Below are 19,593 nucleotides of genomic sequence, written 5' to 3' on the forward strand. Positions count from 1 at the left end.
CTGATTAGTCTAAATATATATGTGAAATGTTGTCCCAGTACTTTGCTACACGCAACCTCCATTAATCTCAAGAACTCCATCTCTACTCCCCTATCATGTGTTCTTCACACAACCGCATTCAACACTTATCCCTTACTTCACCCAAACAATGGTACTGTCAAACATAAAAAAACTGTCTCTCGCATAACAGTTATACCTTGGATACTAACATGAAAACTAAAGTATTCTAAAAAGGGTAAAGCCTGCATTGTTCCTCTCCCCTGTCCTACTGTATCCTTACCAATCCCATAAAAAGTCTATTCCCTTGCGTGCATATTACAGGCGTGGCTAGCACGGTGGCGCAGTGGTTAGCACAGCAGCCTAGCAGTGCAAAAGTCGTGGCTTGTAACCTCACCAAGGACAACATCTGCAAGGAGTTTGTATGTTCTTCACGTGTTCCCACATTCCATAGACATACTGATATTGAATTTAGATTTTGAGACCCAGCGGGGACAACGATGATAATATGTACAACCTGTAAAGCTTATTATTATTATTATTAGTACTGAAACATTGTATATCTGTGTGTTTAGTTTTTTATTAAAGTGTAATTTGATTTCTTTAATTTGTTAGCTATTTCACCTGTTAAGCGTTTTTTTTCCAATGGAGCTCTAAAATCGTTTAATACATAATTCAAATTAAGTATTGAAAATACACTCCTCCTCTCCGCTCTTTATGGTGATTCAGGCAGCACATTTTCTAAAATGTCATGAGCTGTGATTCAGTATGACGATAATGACGCCATCACACTATCAGTATTTGTTCAGACTTCTACATCAGCATTTTTCTTGTCAAACCAGGAGTGGAATAAATAGAAGAAAAGTATAACAGAAACATATGCACCACTTATTCAGTTATCACCCACTCCTGTTGTTGGCAGAGAAATGCTGATGTATAAAAGTGAACAAATACTGATTGTGTGACAGCAGACTAACAAACCGAGTAATGAAATGTGGATGGTCATTGTGCAACCGCTGTGTGAAAAAGGCAAGGGATGGATTTAAAACTGATAGCGGGCAGTGTTAGCTGCAGCATGGGGCAAACGCTGCACGCTGTTATTGTTAAAAAAAAAATTTACTCCTCTAAATGCCGAAGGTGTTGTGTTGAGGTCTGAATATTCATTACAGTTTTGCAGTGTCAACAGATTTTGGCTTCCTGTCATCCTCTGCTGCTCCACTGACACCGTAGGCCCCATAGCTATTAAATACATATTAATGGATGTGTACCAGTGTTCAAGGTTGCGCACTAGGCATTTTCTGACCCTGTATGCCAGCTGGTGTCATGATCTTTTCTCAATGGACAATCTTCTGGTTGTCTTCTGGTAAAGTTCAACACTGGACTCATAGCATGATGCTGACAACACTTTTTTTTAACACTTTTAAAGGTATTTGAGCTGGTGATGACCATTGCATGTTTTCTTCTACACATCAAGCTTAGATTTTTAGTAAAAAAGTTATAACTTGTCGCCTTACATCATAAAACCTTATTTTTCATAGCGTGTGAATTCTTCATGTGTCTGCCAACTCTATGATGTGTTTCACATGTATTTCTGTAAGTAGAATCTTCACTCAGCCACTGTGTCCTAAATGGCAGAGTGTCAGAGGTCTGCATTGATATTTTACTTTTGATACTGTAAGCACATCTCCCTACTCAATCTGAACAGCAAAGCAAATGTGTTATTGTGTTTCTTATTTAACCATGTCAACAAGGCTGGTCATCTATGAAAGCTCATTCTCGCAAAACAGTCATGATTGTGAAGAATGTTGTAGTAAAACTTATTTATTTTCTGACTTATGGATGCATCTATGTTCGAAGTAACATTTGGTCTTGCAGATGTTTTTATGTAACCTTGTCTACATCTGTTCTGTGCCAGAACTCAGTATATGAGCTCCTTGAACATTTCCTTTGACCTTATGATTATCTTTTGTTTTGACATTCACTTTGACCTTTGTTGTATTATATAAACAGGTGTGCCACTTTAAAAATGAAGTAACAATAATATCAAATGAAGGACGGAAAGGTCTCACCTCCTTTTCCGTACACAACAAGCGTCAAATAGATGTCCGGGACTTAGGTGCATCATTCAGCAATGTAGCAGATAAGACCACACAGCGAAGGGAACCTGTCACCGTAATTTTGCGGGACAGGTTTGTCGTCATATGGGCATGGTTTTTGGGGGTTTCATTCACCCTTTCCTAACCTGCTGGGAGTCTTGCCTTGCGTAGGCGTGTACTTTGGAGGACACACCATTAACTTCAACCCAATATTGCGGCCAACATGCAGCCAGTGCGTAAGGAAAGGGTGAATCAAACACTAGAAAAACCCCACCCACATGACCGCAAACCTGTCCCTCCCAATACAGTTGTCAGGTTCCCTTTAAGCTGTAAAACAAAAATTTTAAGTTGAAGTAAAACCACCAGCATCGGGGCTTATGTACAGCATTCCATGATGCTGTCTATAAAACCATGATGTATAATTAAATATAAGAAAAATGAGGTGATATTATAGTCACCTAGGGGCAGTATCGGTACAATTGGCGTTGCTGTACGGCCCGTTGCCTCCCTTCTTCATCAGATGAGGTCATCTTCTTTCTTTGAGGCCGCTGTTGTTCTGGTGCAGGTGTAATTTGTCTTCCCAGTTGAGGGCAGACCAAAGTACTGCAGTGAGCATACGACGTGCCTCTCAGACCTTTCACATAAGCATGCACACTGCAGTACTTTTGACTTCCAGGACCGACAAAGTACACCTGCGCCGGAGCAGCGGCATGAATAAAAGAAGGTGACATCATGTGATAAAGATACTAGGCGCCGGACCGTAACGCAACACCCATCGTACCGTCCCACAGACAGAATGGCCAGAAGCTCTTTATCTCATCTTTCATGATACACCGGGGGCTTATCTGTAGAATTCCAGAATGCTTAAGAGAATGCCCCGATGCTGTTGGGCTTAGCTCACCTTCGATGTTTTTTTTGTTGACAAGTTCAATTTAGTGAAAGTAAATTTTTTTTTTGGAAAATGAACGGTGGTTATTACAAATTTGTACGGTAATATAATTGTTTATCTTATTGTTCCATTCACATACTTTCCAAAAGGCAGTACTTTAGTGTGGCCTCAACAGGGTAGACATTTAAGCCTGGGCATGAGCCGTGACCCCCCAAAGTAAGGAGGATGACCTCATTACATGAAGAGTGTAGGCGCCTTCCCTGTTACGGCAAAATCCTACGTACCTTATTGAATCGTAACTCAACCCTGTGATGCAAACAATAATAGTTTATCTTGTCTTTAATGTTCCATATAGGGTCTTATGTTAAGCACAACAGAATGCTGTCTGGTGTCTTCCACAGCCACCCACACAGACTGACATACACTAGACGTTTTCACCAGCCTGTGTTCTTTATCTAATCTCCCAAACTATACATTTCCCCTATGTGACCACCATCTACTCTCCTTCTCATCCTTGTCCTCTCGACGCGCACCCCTTGTCTAGCCATTATCACATCCTCGCAGATACCTTGCACACCTTGACATTCCCATTCTCTCAGACTGTCTTATACCCCTTTATCCGATATCTTCAGTAGACGATACGGACAGCGACATGGCTTTCTAAAAAACCACCCTCACATCAGCCTTCAACTCATGAGACCCTCTAATGCATGGCGAAGTGCAACAAACCCTGGCATAACAACTGCCCCAAAAAACTGCAACAAGCATCCTGGGTCGGGGAGCGTTATTGGAATTAAAATCTCCTGCCAGGGGATTGAACTTTGTAAAACCAAGCTAAACTTACCTTTCTAATAAACCCTAATTTAGAAAAAACATACCTTTCTCATTAACCTTGTCTCTTAATAAACATACAACCCAAATTAACTGTTGATCATATTTAACATATTTAACAACTGCCTGTAAGATTTTTCCCAAATATAACACATCCTCTTTAACTCAATGCCTCAACATGTCCAATTATCCACCACCCTCCTATGTTTTAGATGGAAATTGAAAGCCAATTTATTCCAGAAGCATACAGCCTTCAATAACCATTGTGACGTGTCACCAGCCACCTGAGCTGCCGCATCACCATGCGCAGGAGCTGAGACGTCACCACTGGCAGAGCTGTTGGTTCCACCACCTTCTGTCTCCTACCCATTATCCCATCGAATGTAAGTCCGGAAGTACAGTGTTTTCTCCACTCTGTACCAGACTTTACTTGTAAATTTTTAAAACTATAAAGTTTATTTTGAACACCTTTAATTATGTACATCACCATGAAAGTAATGGAGATATAAAAGTAAATAATAAATAATAGTAGTAATAATGATAATAATTATGAGAGCAAAGTACTGACAGAGAAGGAATGAGAGAAATGGAATCAGAGATAACAGTAATGATAGAGAATGATTGTAAAATATTATAAAAAGGGAGATTGAATGATAGATAAAAATAATGATAGATATGGAATGGTAGTTATAAAGAATAAAAGCTTAAAATGTGTTATGAGAGATATATGATATGTGCACACGATGCAGATTTAGTGCCGAACTGCAGCAGAAACGCTGAACTGCACTGTGATTACAGTACAATGTAAATCAATGTGAAAAAAAAGCTGTGCACATGGTGCAGAAAAATCTGCGCAGAAACGCTGCAGATTTCAAAGAAGTGCATGTCACTTCTTTTGTGCAGTTCTGCAGTGTTTCTGCACCCTCCATAATAGAAATCCATTGTTAAAAAAACCCCTCAAAAATCCATAAAAACGCACCTGCGGATTCTGCCAGGAGATGCAGATTTAGTGCAGATTTTATGCCGAAAATTCTGCACCAAATCTGCATCGTGTGCACACAGCCATAAAGATGTATAGACAAATAAAATGTAATAGTTAAACATAAATTTCAGAGATGTTTTATTAACTACTATTATTTGAATTCACTTTGTAATATTGACCCTTTCACACCTTTACTCTCCTTAGCTGTCCTTGTCTGCTCCTGCACTGTTATTTTCAAGGAAGTTCCTTGTAATAAAATCAGAAGGAGACATGTTTATTTATATGAGACATATAAATGATGTTTAGAAAGTTTTACAAACGTAACAAATGAAAGACTAACAAACTTTAATTTGTCAAAGCATTGTTTATTTAAACAATATTTATATTTTCCATTCTTTTTATTTTACTTTTATACGGTATTCTCTTGTGCTCTTGTCTTCTGCTCTTGTCCTGTGCTCTTTTCTTCTGCTCAAGTAAAGACCGATTCAATGACGTTCCTGGTACAGTAATAAAAAAGTAAAATAAAATAATATATAAATGAAAGCACATAGATACATATAATTAATTAGTTCGATAAAGCAAAATGATCATTTAGCAATATTTATGTGGATGTTAAATAACCCCTGGATATGTCATGGAGGGTCCGAATGAGGGGGGCATGACCGGAGCAGGTAGCGAGTGACAGTTTAGATTTGGGAAAATGCTGGTTTATGACAGGGTAAAGGGTGGGGAGCAGAGAGGTAGGAAGTATAGGATTGGTTAAATTGGAAGTGTTTTTTGGAAAAGTGACGTAGGACCGTGTAAAAAGGAGGATGGCCAAAGGGTGATAAAAAGGCCGCATGTAGGAGCCGTGATCAGATGTCGCTACCAAGACGGCTGAACATTAAACCACACCCACCCATCCCAGAGGAAAAGGACGACCGTGTAGCAGTAGCCTGAAGAGAAATTTTAATGAGGACCTTAATGAAATTTATTCCAAATATATATATATATATATATATATATGTGTGTGTAAATAAGGTATGAAATAATTAGCAAAAGAAATAAGGATAGATGTAATCTATATACATAATTGTCTAAGGGTCACTTCCGTCTGTCTGTCTGTCCTTCTGTCACGGATATTCATTGTTCCTGGCCTCTGTCTACCATGGAAATCCAAGTCACTGATTGGTCGCTGCGAAACAGCCACGATCAATCAGCGACGGGCACAGTGCGGAAGAAAATGGCCGCTCCTTACTCCCCGCAGTCAGTGTCAGGCGCACGCTCCACGCACTCACTGTCCCCAGCACTCCGCTCACCATAGTCAGTGGCCGGCGCACGCTCCCAGCACTGTGTCCCCGGCGCTACGCTCACCGCACTGTGTCCCCGGCGCTCCGCTCACCGTACTGTTTCCCCGGCGCTCCGCTGACCGCACACTCCATACTCCCCTCAGCTCACCGCTAACACAGGGTTAATGCCGGCGGTAACGCATTACGTTAACGCCGCTATTAACCCAGTGTGTCCCCAAACCGCGTAGGCAGCATCAATAGTAAAATAAAGTAATGTTAAAAATAATAATAATAATAATAAAAAAAAAAAAAAGCTATACTCACCCTCCGTTGTCCGCTGTGCCACTGTCGACCGCCGCCATCTTCCTTTCCCAGCGATGCTTTTCGAAATTACCCATAAGACCTAGTGGTATTGCGACAACGCTAAGTCATATGTGTAATTTCGCAATGCATCCTGGTAAAGGAAGATGGCGGCGGCCGCCCGCTCATCTGCACAGCGCCGTTGGATCCAAGGAAGCCGAGAGACAGGACGCTGAGGAGCAGCGACAAGAAGGGTGAGTATGTTCAACTCCAAGGGGCCCTCGGATCGTTAGGTGAGTATATTTCTTTTTAATTTTTTGAACCTGTGACAAACTTGGCTCGTTAATATACTACGTCACTGGGCAATATACTACATGGCTCTGTGCTGAATACTACAAGGCTGTGGAATATACTACGTCGCTATGTAATCTACTACGCGGCTCTGTGCTGTATACTACGTGACAGGCCAATATACTACGTGACAGGCCAATATACTACGTGACTGGGCAATATAGTACGTGACTGGGCAATATACTACGTGACTGGGCAATATACTACGTGGCTGGGCAATATACTACGTGACTGGGCAATATAGTACGTGGCTGGGCAATATACTATGTGACTGGGCAATATACTACGTGACTGGGCAATATACTACGTGGCTGGGCAATATACTACGTGACAGGCCAATATACTACGTGACTGGGCAATATACTATGTGACTGGGCAATATACTACGTGACTGGGCAATATACTACGTGACTGGGCAATATACTACGTGGCTGGGCAATATACTACGTGACTGGGCAATATACTACGTGACTGGGCAATATACTATGTGGCTGGGCAATATACTAAGTGGCTGGGCAATATACTATGTGACTGGGCAATATACTATGTGGCTGGGCAATATACTAAGTGGCTGGGCAATATACTATGTGGCTGGGCAATATACTAAGTGGCTGGGCAATATACTATGTGACTGGGCAATATACTATGTGGCTGGGCAATATACTAAGTGGCTGGGCAATATACTATGTGACTGGGCAATATACTACGTGACTGGGCAATATACTACGTGACTGGGCAATATACTACGTGGCTGGGCAATATACTACGTGACTGGGCAATATACTACGTGACTGGGCAATATACTATGTGGCTGGGCAATATACTACGTGACTGGGCAATATACTACGTGGCTGGGCAATATACTACGTGACAGGCCAATATACTACGTGACTGGGCAATATACTACGTGACTGGGCAATATACTACGTGACTGGGCAATATACTACGTGGCTGGGCAATATACTACGTGACAGGCCAATATACTACGTGACTGGGCAATATACTACGTGGCTGGGCAATATACTACGTGACTGGGCAATATACTACGTGACTGGGCAATATACTACGTGACAGGCCAATATACTACGTGACTGGGCAATATACTATGTGACTGGGCAATATACTACGTGACTGGGCAATATACTACGTGACTGGGCAATATACTACGTGGCTGGGCAATATACTACGTGACTGGGCAATATACTACGTGACTGGGCAATATACTATGTGGCTGGGCAATATACTATGTGGCTGGGCAATATACTACGTGGCTGGGCAATATACTATGTGGCTGGGCAATATACTATGTGGCTGGGCAATATACTACGTGACTGGGTAATATACTACGTGGCTGGGCAATATACTACGTGGCTGGGCAATATACTACGTGACTGGGCAATATACTATGTGGCTAGGCAATATACTAAGTGGCTGGGCAATATACTATGTGGCTGGGCAATATACTATGTGGCTGGGCAATATACTATGTGGCTGGGCAATATACTATGTGGCTGGGCAATATACTACGTGACTGGGCAATATACTACGTGGCTGGGCAATATACTACGTGACTGGGCAATATACTATGTGGCTGGGCAATATACTATGTGGGCTGGGCAATATACTACGTGGCTGGGCAATATACTACGTGGCTGGGCAATATACTATGTGGCTGGGCAATATACTATGTGGCTGGGCAATATACTACGTGACTGGGCAATATACTACGTGGCTGGGCAATATACTACGTGACTGGGCAATATACTATGTGGCTGGGCAATATACTATGTGGCTGGGCAATATACTACGTGGCTGGGCAATATACTACGTGACTGGGCAATATACTATGTGGCTGGGCAATATACTATGTGGCTGGGCAATATACTACGTGACTGGGCAATATACTATGTGGCTGGGCAATATACTACGTGGTTAGGCAATATACTATGTGACTGGGCAATATACTACGTGACTGGGCAATATACTACGTGGCTCTGTGCTGTATACTACATAGTTGGGCAATATACTACGTGACTGGGCAATATGCTACGTAAATGGTCAATATACTACATGGCCGGGCAATAGACTACGTGGCTCGGCAAAATCGTACGTGGCTGGGCAATATAGTATGTAAATGGTCGATACACTACGTGGCTGTGCAATATACTACGTGGACATGCATACTGTAGAATACCCGATGCATTTGCATCGGGACACCATCTAGTGACAGATAAGGACTGAGTCACCTTTACTTTTTTCAGCTCTGCTCTTATGGTCTTGTAATCCTAATCCAGTATCTCATAGTAACATAGTAACATAGTTAGTAAGGCCGAAAAAAGACATTTGTCCATCCAGTTCAGCCTATATTCCATCATAATAAATCCCCAGATCTACGTCCTTCTACAGAACCTAATAATTGTATGATACAATATTGTTCTGCTCCAGGAAGACATCCAGGCCTCTCTTGAACCCCTCGACTGAGTTCGCCATCACCACCTCCTCAGGCAAGCAATTCCAGATTCTCACTGCCCTAACAGTAAAGAATCCTCTTCTATGTTGGTGGAAAAACCTTCTCTCCTCCAGACGCAAAGAATGCCCCCTTGTGCCCGTCACCTTCCTTGGTATAAACAGATCCTCAGCGAGATATTTGTATTGTCCCCTTATATACTTATACATGGTTATTAGATCGCCCCTCAGTCGTCTTTTTTCTAGACTAAATAATCCTAATTTCGCTAATCTATCTGGGTATTGTAGTTCTCCCATCCCCTTTATTAATTTTGTTGCCCTCCTTTGTACTCTCTCTAGTTCCATTATATCCTTCCTGAGCACCGGTGCCCAAAACTGGACACAGTACTCCATGTGCGGTCTAACTAGGGATTTGTACAGAGGCAGTATAATGCTCTCATCATGTGTATCCAGACCTCTTTTAATGCACCCCATGATCCTGTTTGCCTTGGCAGCTGCTGCCTGGCACTGGCTGCTCCAGGTAAGTTTATCATTAACTAGGATCCCCAAGTCCTTCTCCCTGTCAGATTTACCCAGTGGTTTCCCGTTCAGTGTGTAATGGTGATATTGATTCCCTCTTCCCATGTGTATAACCTTACATTTATCATTGTTAAACCTCATCTGCCACCTTTCAGCCCAAGTTTCCAACTTATCCAGATCCATCTGTAGCAGAATACTATCTTCTCTTGTATTAACTGCTTTACATAGTTTTGTATCATCTGCAAATATCGATATTTTACTGTGTAAACCTTCTACCAGATCATTAATGAATATGTTGAAGAGAACAGGTCCCAATACTGACCCCTGCGGTACCCCACTGGTCACAGCGACCCAGTTAGAGACTATACCATTTATAACCACCCTCTGCTTTCTATCACTAAGCCAGTTACTAACCCATTTACACACATTTTCCCCCAGACCAAGCATTCTCATTTTGTGTACCAACCTCTTGTGCGGCACGGTATCAAACGCTTTGGAAAAATCGAGATATACCACGTCCAATGACTCACCGTGGTCCAGTCTATAGCTTACCTCTTCATAAAAACTGATTAGATTGGTTTGACAGGAGCGATTTCTCATAAACCCATGCTGATATGGAGTTAAACAGTTATTCTCATTGAGATAATCCAGAATAACATCCCTCAGAAACCCTTCAAATATTTTACCAACAATAGAGGTTAGACTTACTGGCCTATAATTTCCAGGTTCACTTTTAGAGCCCTTTTTGAATATTGGCACCACATTTGCTATGCGCCAGTCCTGCGGAACAGACCCTGTCGCTATAGAGTCCCTAAAAATAAGAAATAATGGTTTATCTATTACATTACTTAGTTCTCTTAGTACTCGTGGGTGTATGCCATCCGGACCCGGAGATTTATCTATTTTAATCTTATTTAGCCGGTTTCGCACCTCTTCTTGGGTTAGATTGGTGACTCTTAATATAGGGTTTTCATTGTTTCTTGGGATTTCACCTAGCATTTCATTTTCCACCGTGAATACCGTGGAGAAGAAGGTGTTTAATATGTTAGCTTTTTCCTCGTCATCTACAACCATTCTTTCCTCACTATTTTTTAAGGGGCCTACATTTTCAGTTTTTATTCTTTTACTATTGATATAGTTGAAGAACAGTTTGGGATTAGTTTTACTCTCCTTAGCAATGTGCTTCTCTGTTTCCTTTTTGGCAGCTTTAATTAGTTTTTTAGATAAAGTATTTTTCTCCCTATAGTTTTTTAGAGCTTCAATGGTGCCATCCTGCTTTAGTAGTGCAAATGCTTTCTTTTTACTGTTAATTGCCTGTCTTACTTCTTTGTTTAGCCACATTGGGTTTTTCCTATTTCTAGTCCTTTTATTCCCACAAGGTATAAACCGCTTACACTGCCTATTTAGGATGTTCTTAAACATTTCCCATTTATTATCTGTATTCTCATTTCTGAGGATATTGTCCCAGTCTACCAGATTAAGGGCATCTCTAAGCTGTTCAAACTTTGCCTTCCTAAAGTTCAATGTTTTTGTGACTCCCTGACAAGTCCCCCTAGTGAAAGACAGGTGAAACTGCACAATATTGTGGTCGCTATTTCCTAAATGCCCAACCACCTGCAGATTTGTTATTCTGTCAGGTCTATTAGATAGTATTAGGTCTAAAAGTGCTGCTCCTCTGGTTGGATTCTGCACCAATTGTGAAAGATAATTTTTCTTGGTTATTAGCAGAAACCTGTTGCCTTTATGGGTTTCACAGGTTTCTGTTTCCCAGTTAATATCCGGGTAGTTAAAGTCCCCCATAACCAGGACCTCATTATGGGTTGCAGCTTCATCTATCTGCTTTAGAAGTAGACTTTCCATGCTTTCTGTTATATTTGGGGGTTTGTAACAGACCCCAATGAGAATTTTGTTACCATTTTTCCCTCCATGAATTTCAACCCATATGGACTCGACATCCTCATTCCCTTCGCTAATATCCTCCCTTAAAGTGGACTTTAGACAAGACTTTACATAGAGACAAACCCCTCCTCCTCTCCGATTTTTACGATCCTTTCTAAACAGACTGTAACCCTGTAAGTTAACTGCCCAGTCATAGCTTTCATCTAACCATGTCTCGGTTATTCCCACTATGTCAAAGTTACCTGTAGATATTTCTGCTTCTAGTTCTTCCATCTTGTTTGTAAGGCTTCTGGCGTTTGCGAGCATGCAGTTTAGAGGATTTTGTTTTGTTCCAATCTCCTCACTGTGGATTGTTTTAGAAATGTTCTTACCTCCCTTCTGAGTATGTTTTCCTGGGTCGTCTTTGTTCGAGTCTAATGTTTTTCTTCCCGTCCCCTCTTCTTCTAGTTTAACGCCCTCCTGATGAGTGTAGCGAGTCTTCTGGCGAATGTGTGTTTCCCAGGTTTGTTGAGGTGTAGTCCGTCTCTGGCGAGGAGTCCATCATACCAGTAATTCACACCGTGGTCCAGGAATCCAAATCCTTGTTGTCTGCACCATCGTCTTAGCCAATTGTCTCCACATTCAATGATGTTCCTTTGAAAAAAAAATAGAAAGCTAATGTTACTTATGATGCATTTTTGAATCAGATAGGTCAATGTAATCTGGTCAGTAGAATAAATAAGATAGATTCAATGAGAGAGATAGATCGATAGATAGATAGTTAGATAGATAGATAGATCTAATTACGTAAATAGATAAAATAATCAGCGAGATACATGGAATTATATAGATACATAGAAGTAAAATGATAGATAGATGTAATGATAGATGGATATATAGAAACACTGAAAAATAAAATTGTCTGCGCAGAGGCTATTTTCACACGTTGTGGATTAACAGCGGATCAACTTTATTTTATTGCACAAAATCAAAGCAGATCAACAAGTGATTGACAGTACAAATTAAATGATTTTTTTGTAAAAAATGTGTGAATATGCTGCTGAAAATTAAGCCATTAATACACTGCGGATTAACCAATGGAGCATGGCATTAATTTTCCTGAATCTGCTTCCACTTTGTATCGATTCCATGTTAGAAATTGTCTTCTGTAAAACACCCAAAAGAAAGACAAAATAATCAGCAGTAAATCACCATTAACTCCACACATAATCCTGAAGATAAATACAAAAAAGTCAGCACCAACGTGATCTGGCAAGATATGCCTAAGCAGCACACAAATTTCCTGGCACAAATATGCAATATGTGCACGGACGCAAAAGGTACCACCAAACAATCAAAGGATATGTCGGCAGCTAATCAGTGATTATGTATATATATTACCCTGTTAGGCCTTGTTCCCACGTCAGTATTTTTTGATCAGTATTTGAATGCCAAAACAAGGAGTGGAACTTGCATAGAAAAACTAAAAGTGTAGGATTGACAACTGTCCTCTGTTTTGGAGACACTCCTGGTTTTGGCATACAAATACTGATCAAACACTACTGACGTGTGAATGAGGCCTTAACCACAGTGGATATATGGCACTGACGTCCAATTATCCAAACTGTATCAGGATTACAATAACAGATATCAAAACTTCATGAACCCATGGTGGAAAGCAAGTCCCGATGTTAGAAGTTTGACAGAGCCCCCCTCCCCCAAAAAAAAAAAAAACGGCGTGGGCTTCCGCGGAATTTTCTGCGCCAGAGGGGGAAAGCCGACAGCCGTGGACCAATATTCATAGCCTGCTATGAATATCAGCCCGCAGCTGTCTGCGTAGCCTTTAATGGCTATTAAAATAGGGTGACCCCCACCAAAAAAAAAATGACGTGGGGTCCCCCTATATTTTTTAGCCAGAAAGGCTACGCAGACAGCTGCGGGCTGATATTCATAGCCTAGAGAGGGTCCATGGATATTGGCCCCCTCCGGCTACAAATACCAGTGCGCAGCCGCCCCAGAAATGGCGCATCTATAAGATGCGCAACTTCCGGCACTTAGCCCCTCTCTTCCCACTCCCGTGTAGCGGTGGGATATGGGGTAATAAGGGGTTAATGTCACCTTGCTATCGTAAGGTGACATTAAGCCGGGTTAATAACGGAGAGGCGTCAATAAGACGCCTATCCGTTAGTAATCCAATGATAGTATTGGTTTAAAAAAAAACCACACACACATTTTTCCAAAAAATTTTTTTTTTAATATTCTTCTTTTGACCATACTTACCATAGTTCTGCACCTGTAAAAAAAGGAAACTAATAAACCGTATAGTACCTGTCTTCGACGGAGTCCAACAACTAACGAGTGTCCCACGATGATCTCCCCTATAGAACAGTGACATCGGGTGATGTCACTGCTGTATAGGACCCTCAGTGACACACTGTTGTTGCATGTTGTTGCATGTTGCATCATGTTGCATGTAGTCGCATGTATTTGCATGTCGCATGTAGTCGAATGTTGTTGCATGTCGCATCGTGTTGCATGTAGTCGCATGTATTTGCATGTCGCATGTAGTCGAATGTTGTTGCATGTCGCATCGTGTTGCATGTAGTCGCATGTAGTCGAATGTTGTTGCATGTTGTTGAATGTCGCACGTTGTTGCATGTCACATGTGGCATGTAGCCACATGTCGCATGTATTCGCATGCTGCCGCTTGTCGCATGTAGTGGCATGTTTCATGTTGTCGCATAGTCGCATGTGGTATGTAGTTTCATGTTGCATGTTGTTGCATGTGACAGTCGAATGTTGTTGCATGTCGCATGTTGTTGCATGTCGCATGTAGCAGCATGTTGTTGAATGTTGCATGTAGGCGCATGTTGCCGCATGTAGTATAATGTCACATGTAGTTGCTTGTTGTTGCATGTGACATGTAGTCACATGTTGTTGCATGTCGCATGTTGTTGCATGTAGCCGCATGTCGCATGTAGTGGCATGTTTCATGTTGTCGCATGTAGTCGCATGTGACATGTAGTTGCATGTTGTTGCATGTCGCATGTTGTTGCATGTGACATGCAGTTGCACGTTGTTGCACGTCGCATGTGGTGGCATTTGTTGCATGTTGCATGTACTCGCATGTCACATGTAGTCGCATGTTGTTGCATGTTGCTGCATGTGACATGTAGTCCCATGTTGTTGCATGTCGCATATAGTCTCATGTTGTTGCATGTTGTATGTGGTCGCATGTAGCCGCAAGTTGTGTAATGTTGCATGTAGTCGCATGTTGCCGCATGTCACATGTTTTTGCATGTCGCATGTTGTTGCATGTTACATGTAGTCGCATGTTGTTGCACGTCGCATGTAGTCGCATGTTGCCGCATGTGACATGTAGTCCCATGTTGTTGCATGTCACATATAGTCGCATGTTGCTGCATGTTGCATGCTGTTGCATGTCGTCGGATGTGGCATGTAGCCACATGTCGCATATCGTCGCATGTTTCATGTCGCATGTTGCTGCATGTGACATGCAGTCGCATGTTGTTGCATCTTGTTGCATATAGTCGCAGGTAGTTGCATGTCGCATGTAGTCGCATGAAGAATGTTGCATGTTGTCGCATGTAGCATGTTGCATGTAGTTTTGTGTCGCATGTAGTCGCATGTAGTCTGATGTTGCATGTCAAACTTAGTATGTTGAAAGTCGTATGTTGCATGTCAAATGTGGTAGGTTGCAAGTCATATATCGCTGGGTGAATGTCACGGTGTTTATGTTGCAGGGTGTATGTTGTATGTAATTTGCTGGTAGATAGATAAATAGATAAAAAGAAGGAATAAGAAAGTTAGAAGTTATAACATCAATAGAATGTGTTGGCTAGCAGAAAAGAGATAGATAGATAGATAATAGATAGATATAAAGAACGATAGATAGATAATAGATAGATCGAAATATTGATAGATAGATAGAAAGAACGATAGATAGATAATAGCTAGATAGAAAGATCGATATATATATATAAGAGATATATACAGATAGAAAGAACAATAGATAGATAATAGATAGATATAAAGATCGATAGATAGATAATAGATAGAACGAACGATAGATAGATAATAGATAGATAGATAGATAGATAGATAGATAGATAGAAAGATAGATAGAAATAACGATAGGTAATAGATAGATAATAGATAAATAGATACATAGATAGATAGTTAGAAAGAATGATAGATAATAGATAGATAATAGATAAATAGATACAAAGATAGATAGTTAGATAGATAGAATTTTCGATAGATAGATAATAGATTGATAGAAAGATCGATAGATTGAAAGAACAATAGATAGAGAATAGATAGATAGATAGATTGATAGATAGTTAGATACATAGATAGATAATAGATAGATGATAGATAGTTAGATAGATGATAGATAGTTAGATAGATAATAGATAGATAATAGATAGTTAGATACATAGATAGATAGATAGATAGATAGATACATAGATAGATAGATAGATAGATAGATAGGTAGAAAGAAGGATAGATAGATAATAGATAGATAGAAAGAAAGAACGATAGATAGATAGGTAGGTAGGTAAGCGATTTTGGCACAAAACTTACGATCGCAGGTGGGGCTGAGAAACTGTTGCCGGCATCCAGCTATACAGTATGCGCATATGACCACTTCCGGGGCACACAGGTAAAAGTGCCGGCCCGCGCATGCGCAGTAATGTCAATTATGATATGCCCACAGTTGGGCAAACCATAATACGCAGGCGCCAAATTATACGTTACTGCGCAGGCGCTAAGCACAACGCTGACGGCGGGAATAAAATTCGCAGGGAAACGCAAGAGGTGGGGGAGGAACCGCAACTTATCAACGCCCATCTGACCAGACCTGACTGAGTGACAGCACCAAACGGCGACTTTCAAAAGGTATTTCGGCAAGATAGGTGCGGAATAAAAGCACAAAGAAGACAGTAATGTAAAGCACAGCTCTGGCCCTAGTTAATGCCATTTTTATCTCATCTTTAAAATACGGGGTGACAGGTTCCCTTTAATATATATACATATATGTGTCTGCTGACATATATATATATATATATATATATATATATATATATATATATAGACAGTATATATGTTTTTTTTTTTTTTACACATGGATCCCTTGTATATCCGTATGTCGGTTTTGCAAGCCTGCGATAAAAACACGCAGTACGGATGACATACGGATTACATACGGAGGATGCCATACGCAAAAAACACTGAAACACCCTGCCTACGGAGGAGCTACGGACCACTATTTTCGGGACTTTTCAGCGTATTACGGCCGTAATATACGGACCGTATTTTCATACGCTGAGTGTGAAGCCGGCCTAAACCAGCAATGTCTTTTTTTTTTTCTTTGCTGCAACTGCACTTCACACGGCTCTGCACCGCGGACTTCGTGGACCCGCCGACCCACAGCAAAACTTCGTAACCCCGCCGAGTTACCGCCAGACGCCTTCAGTCTTCGTGGCCCCGCCGAGCCACAGCAAGTCGATCACGGATGAAAAAAATGAAATACATGGACTCGCTGGTCCACAGCAAACACCTGCACACGTGCTTTATAGAAAAAAAAACAGTCTTTCACTGACCCCAGTCAGTACCGCACAGACTCTGGTCTGTTACACACCCGGCTTTAACATAGCCCAAAAACAGTTTTTCACTGATCCCGACCAGCATAATTCACGGTTTTCAGACCGTCACCCTTTGACAACTTCACAGGTTCCTGGACACCCCTCGGCCTCTGAGGGACCCAGACACAACAGTTTTCTTCCACTCTGACCCCGGTCAGTACACACGGACACCTGTCCGTTACCTGTTGGTGCCGGCCACACAGGTTCCCGGATCCCTCTTCTCCTCAGAGGTATCCATAAACTGCAGTTCTCACTGACCCCGGTCAATATTTACACACGGTTTTCAAGACCGTTACCCGTCATTGCCGCACAGGTTCCTGGGACCCTCTTCTCCTCGAAGGTATCCCACCAATAACAATTCTCACTGACCCCGGTCAGTATTTACTCACGGTTTTCAAGACCGTCCACTCTTCTGGCTCAGACCAGCCAGCGCTGCAACATGTGCTCCTTGGATCTTTTGCCCACATTCGAAACACCAATTGTAGCGTTTCACCCGCTACGGGTCTTGGGGCTACTCGCTTGGCAGCAGGATAAACACTTCAGGCACGATATCTCACACATATCAGTCCATATGGTTTATTCAAACTCCGCATAAACCAGACAGGGTACAGTCCATTTCATTACAGCCATGAAACATTAGACAGTTCACGTAGCAGATAGGCTTCTCTGCTGTATATTATAATCCTGTTGTCCGGGGTTACTGCTCAAAAGTTCCACTCCTTACACTGACTTCAGGTCAGTCCCAGGTCCTCAACACAGACCGTCCAGGACTACGGTCCCCAGGTGCTTCCAGGACGACTCCACTCCCAAGAGACTCCAACACCGACCGTCCGTGCTATGTCCAGCATGCAGGCTCTCCAGCCTGGAATGGCCACTGTGTGCTTCCAGGACATCGTCCCCACCTGGAACCGTCCAACACACAGGCCACTCTGCAGTGTCCAGCCTGACAGACACTCACACTCTCACCATGTGCTACACACACCTCCTTTACATAGGTGTAACTACGCCCAGGTACCTGTCACATGGCTAGTCAGGTGAGCGTGACATCACCACAGGTCCTTACACACAAAACCATTTACGTGTTTAGACACGCCTCTTTGGATGGATTTGTAGGTGACTGAACCCACCCATCTCTCCAATCACCTGGAAGCCTTCCCAATGTAAACAAACCCCTCAGCAGTAGATCTACTTGAGCAAAACATACCCAGGCTTCCATCACAGGGCCACCCACCTCTGCGATACATACCGTATATACTCGAGTATAAGCCGACCCGAGTATAAGCCGACCCCCCTAATTTTGCCACAAAAAACTGGGAAAACTTATTGACTCGAGTATAAGCCTAGGGTAGAAAATGCAGCAGCTACCGGTGAATTTCAAAAATAAAAATAGATGCTCCATACCGTTCATTATTGCCCCATAGATGCTCCATATACAACTGAGCTATATAGAATGCTCTGCACCTTTGATTATGGCCCCATAAATGCTCCTTATAATGTTGTGCCATATATGCTCTGCACCTTTGATTATGGCCCCATAAATGCTCCTTATAATGTTGTGCCATATATGCTCTGCACCTTTGATTATGGCCCCATAGATGCTCCTTATAATGTTGTGCCATATATGCTCTGCACCTTTGATTATGGCCCCATAAATGCTCCTTATAATGTTGTGCCATATATGCTCTGCACCTTTGATTATGGCCCGATAAATGCTCCTTATAATGTTGTGCCATATATGCTCTGCACCTTTGATTATGGCCCCATAGGTGCTCCTTATAATGTTGTGCCATATATGCTCTGCACCTTTGATTATGGCCCCATAGATGCTCCTTATAATGTTGTGCCATATATAATGCTCTGCACCTTTGATTATGGCCCCATAAATGCTCCTTATAATGTTGTGCCATATATGCTCTGCACCTTTGATTATGGCCCCATAGATGCTCCTTATAATGTTGTGCCATATATGCTCTGCACCTTTGATTATGGCCCCATAGATGCTCCTTATAATGTTGTGCCATATATAATGCTCTGCACCTTTGATTATGGCCCCATAAATGCTCCTTATAATGTTGTGCCATATATGCTCTGCACCTTTGATTATGGCCCCATAGATGCTCCTTATAATGTTGTGCCATATATGCTCTGCACCTTTGATTATGGCCCCATAGATGCTCCTTATAATGTTGTGCCATATATAATGCTCTGCACCTTTGATTATGGCCCCATAGATGCTCCTTATAATGTTGTGCCATATATAATGCTCTGCACCTTTGATTATGGCCCCATAGGTGCTCCTTAGAATGCTGTGCCCCATATATGCTCTGCACCTTTATGGCCCCATAGA

At 41.9% G+C, this 19,593-nt stretch overlaps 1 long non-coding RNA gene across 2 annotated transcripts; it reads right to left on the reverse strand.

The window, feature by feature from the left end:
- Positions 1-5,224: 5,224 nt before the first annotated feature.
- On the reverse strand, positions 5,225-17,934 carry LOC138654359 (uncharacterized). 2 transcript variants are annotated; one of them, XR_011316234.1, is made up of 3 exons: positions 17,636-17,934; positions 11,970-12,231; positions 5,225-5,292 (listed from the first exon to the last, which is right to left on the reverse strand). It is a non-coding gene; the product is annotated as an uncharacterized lncRNA (long non-coding RNA). The 2 variants fall into 2 exon arrangements; XR_011316233.1 differs by lacking the exon at positions 17,636-17,934 and adding an exon at positions 16,913-17,293.
- Between the last annotated feature and the right edge of the window lie 1,659 nt (positions 17,935-19,593).

Source organism: Ranitomeya imitator, unplaced genomic scaffold (assembly GCF_032444005.1).
Source record: "Ranitomeya imitator isolate aRanImi1 unplaced genomic scaffold, aRanImi1.pri SCAFFOLD_222, whole genome shotgun sequence".
NCBI classification, from domain to species: Eukaryota; Metazoa; Chordata; class Amphibia; order Anura; family Dendrobatidae; genus Ranitomeya; species Ranitomeya imitator.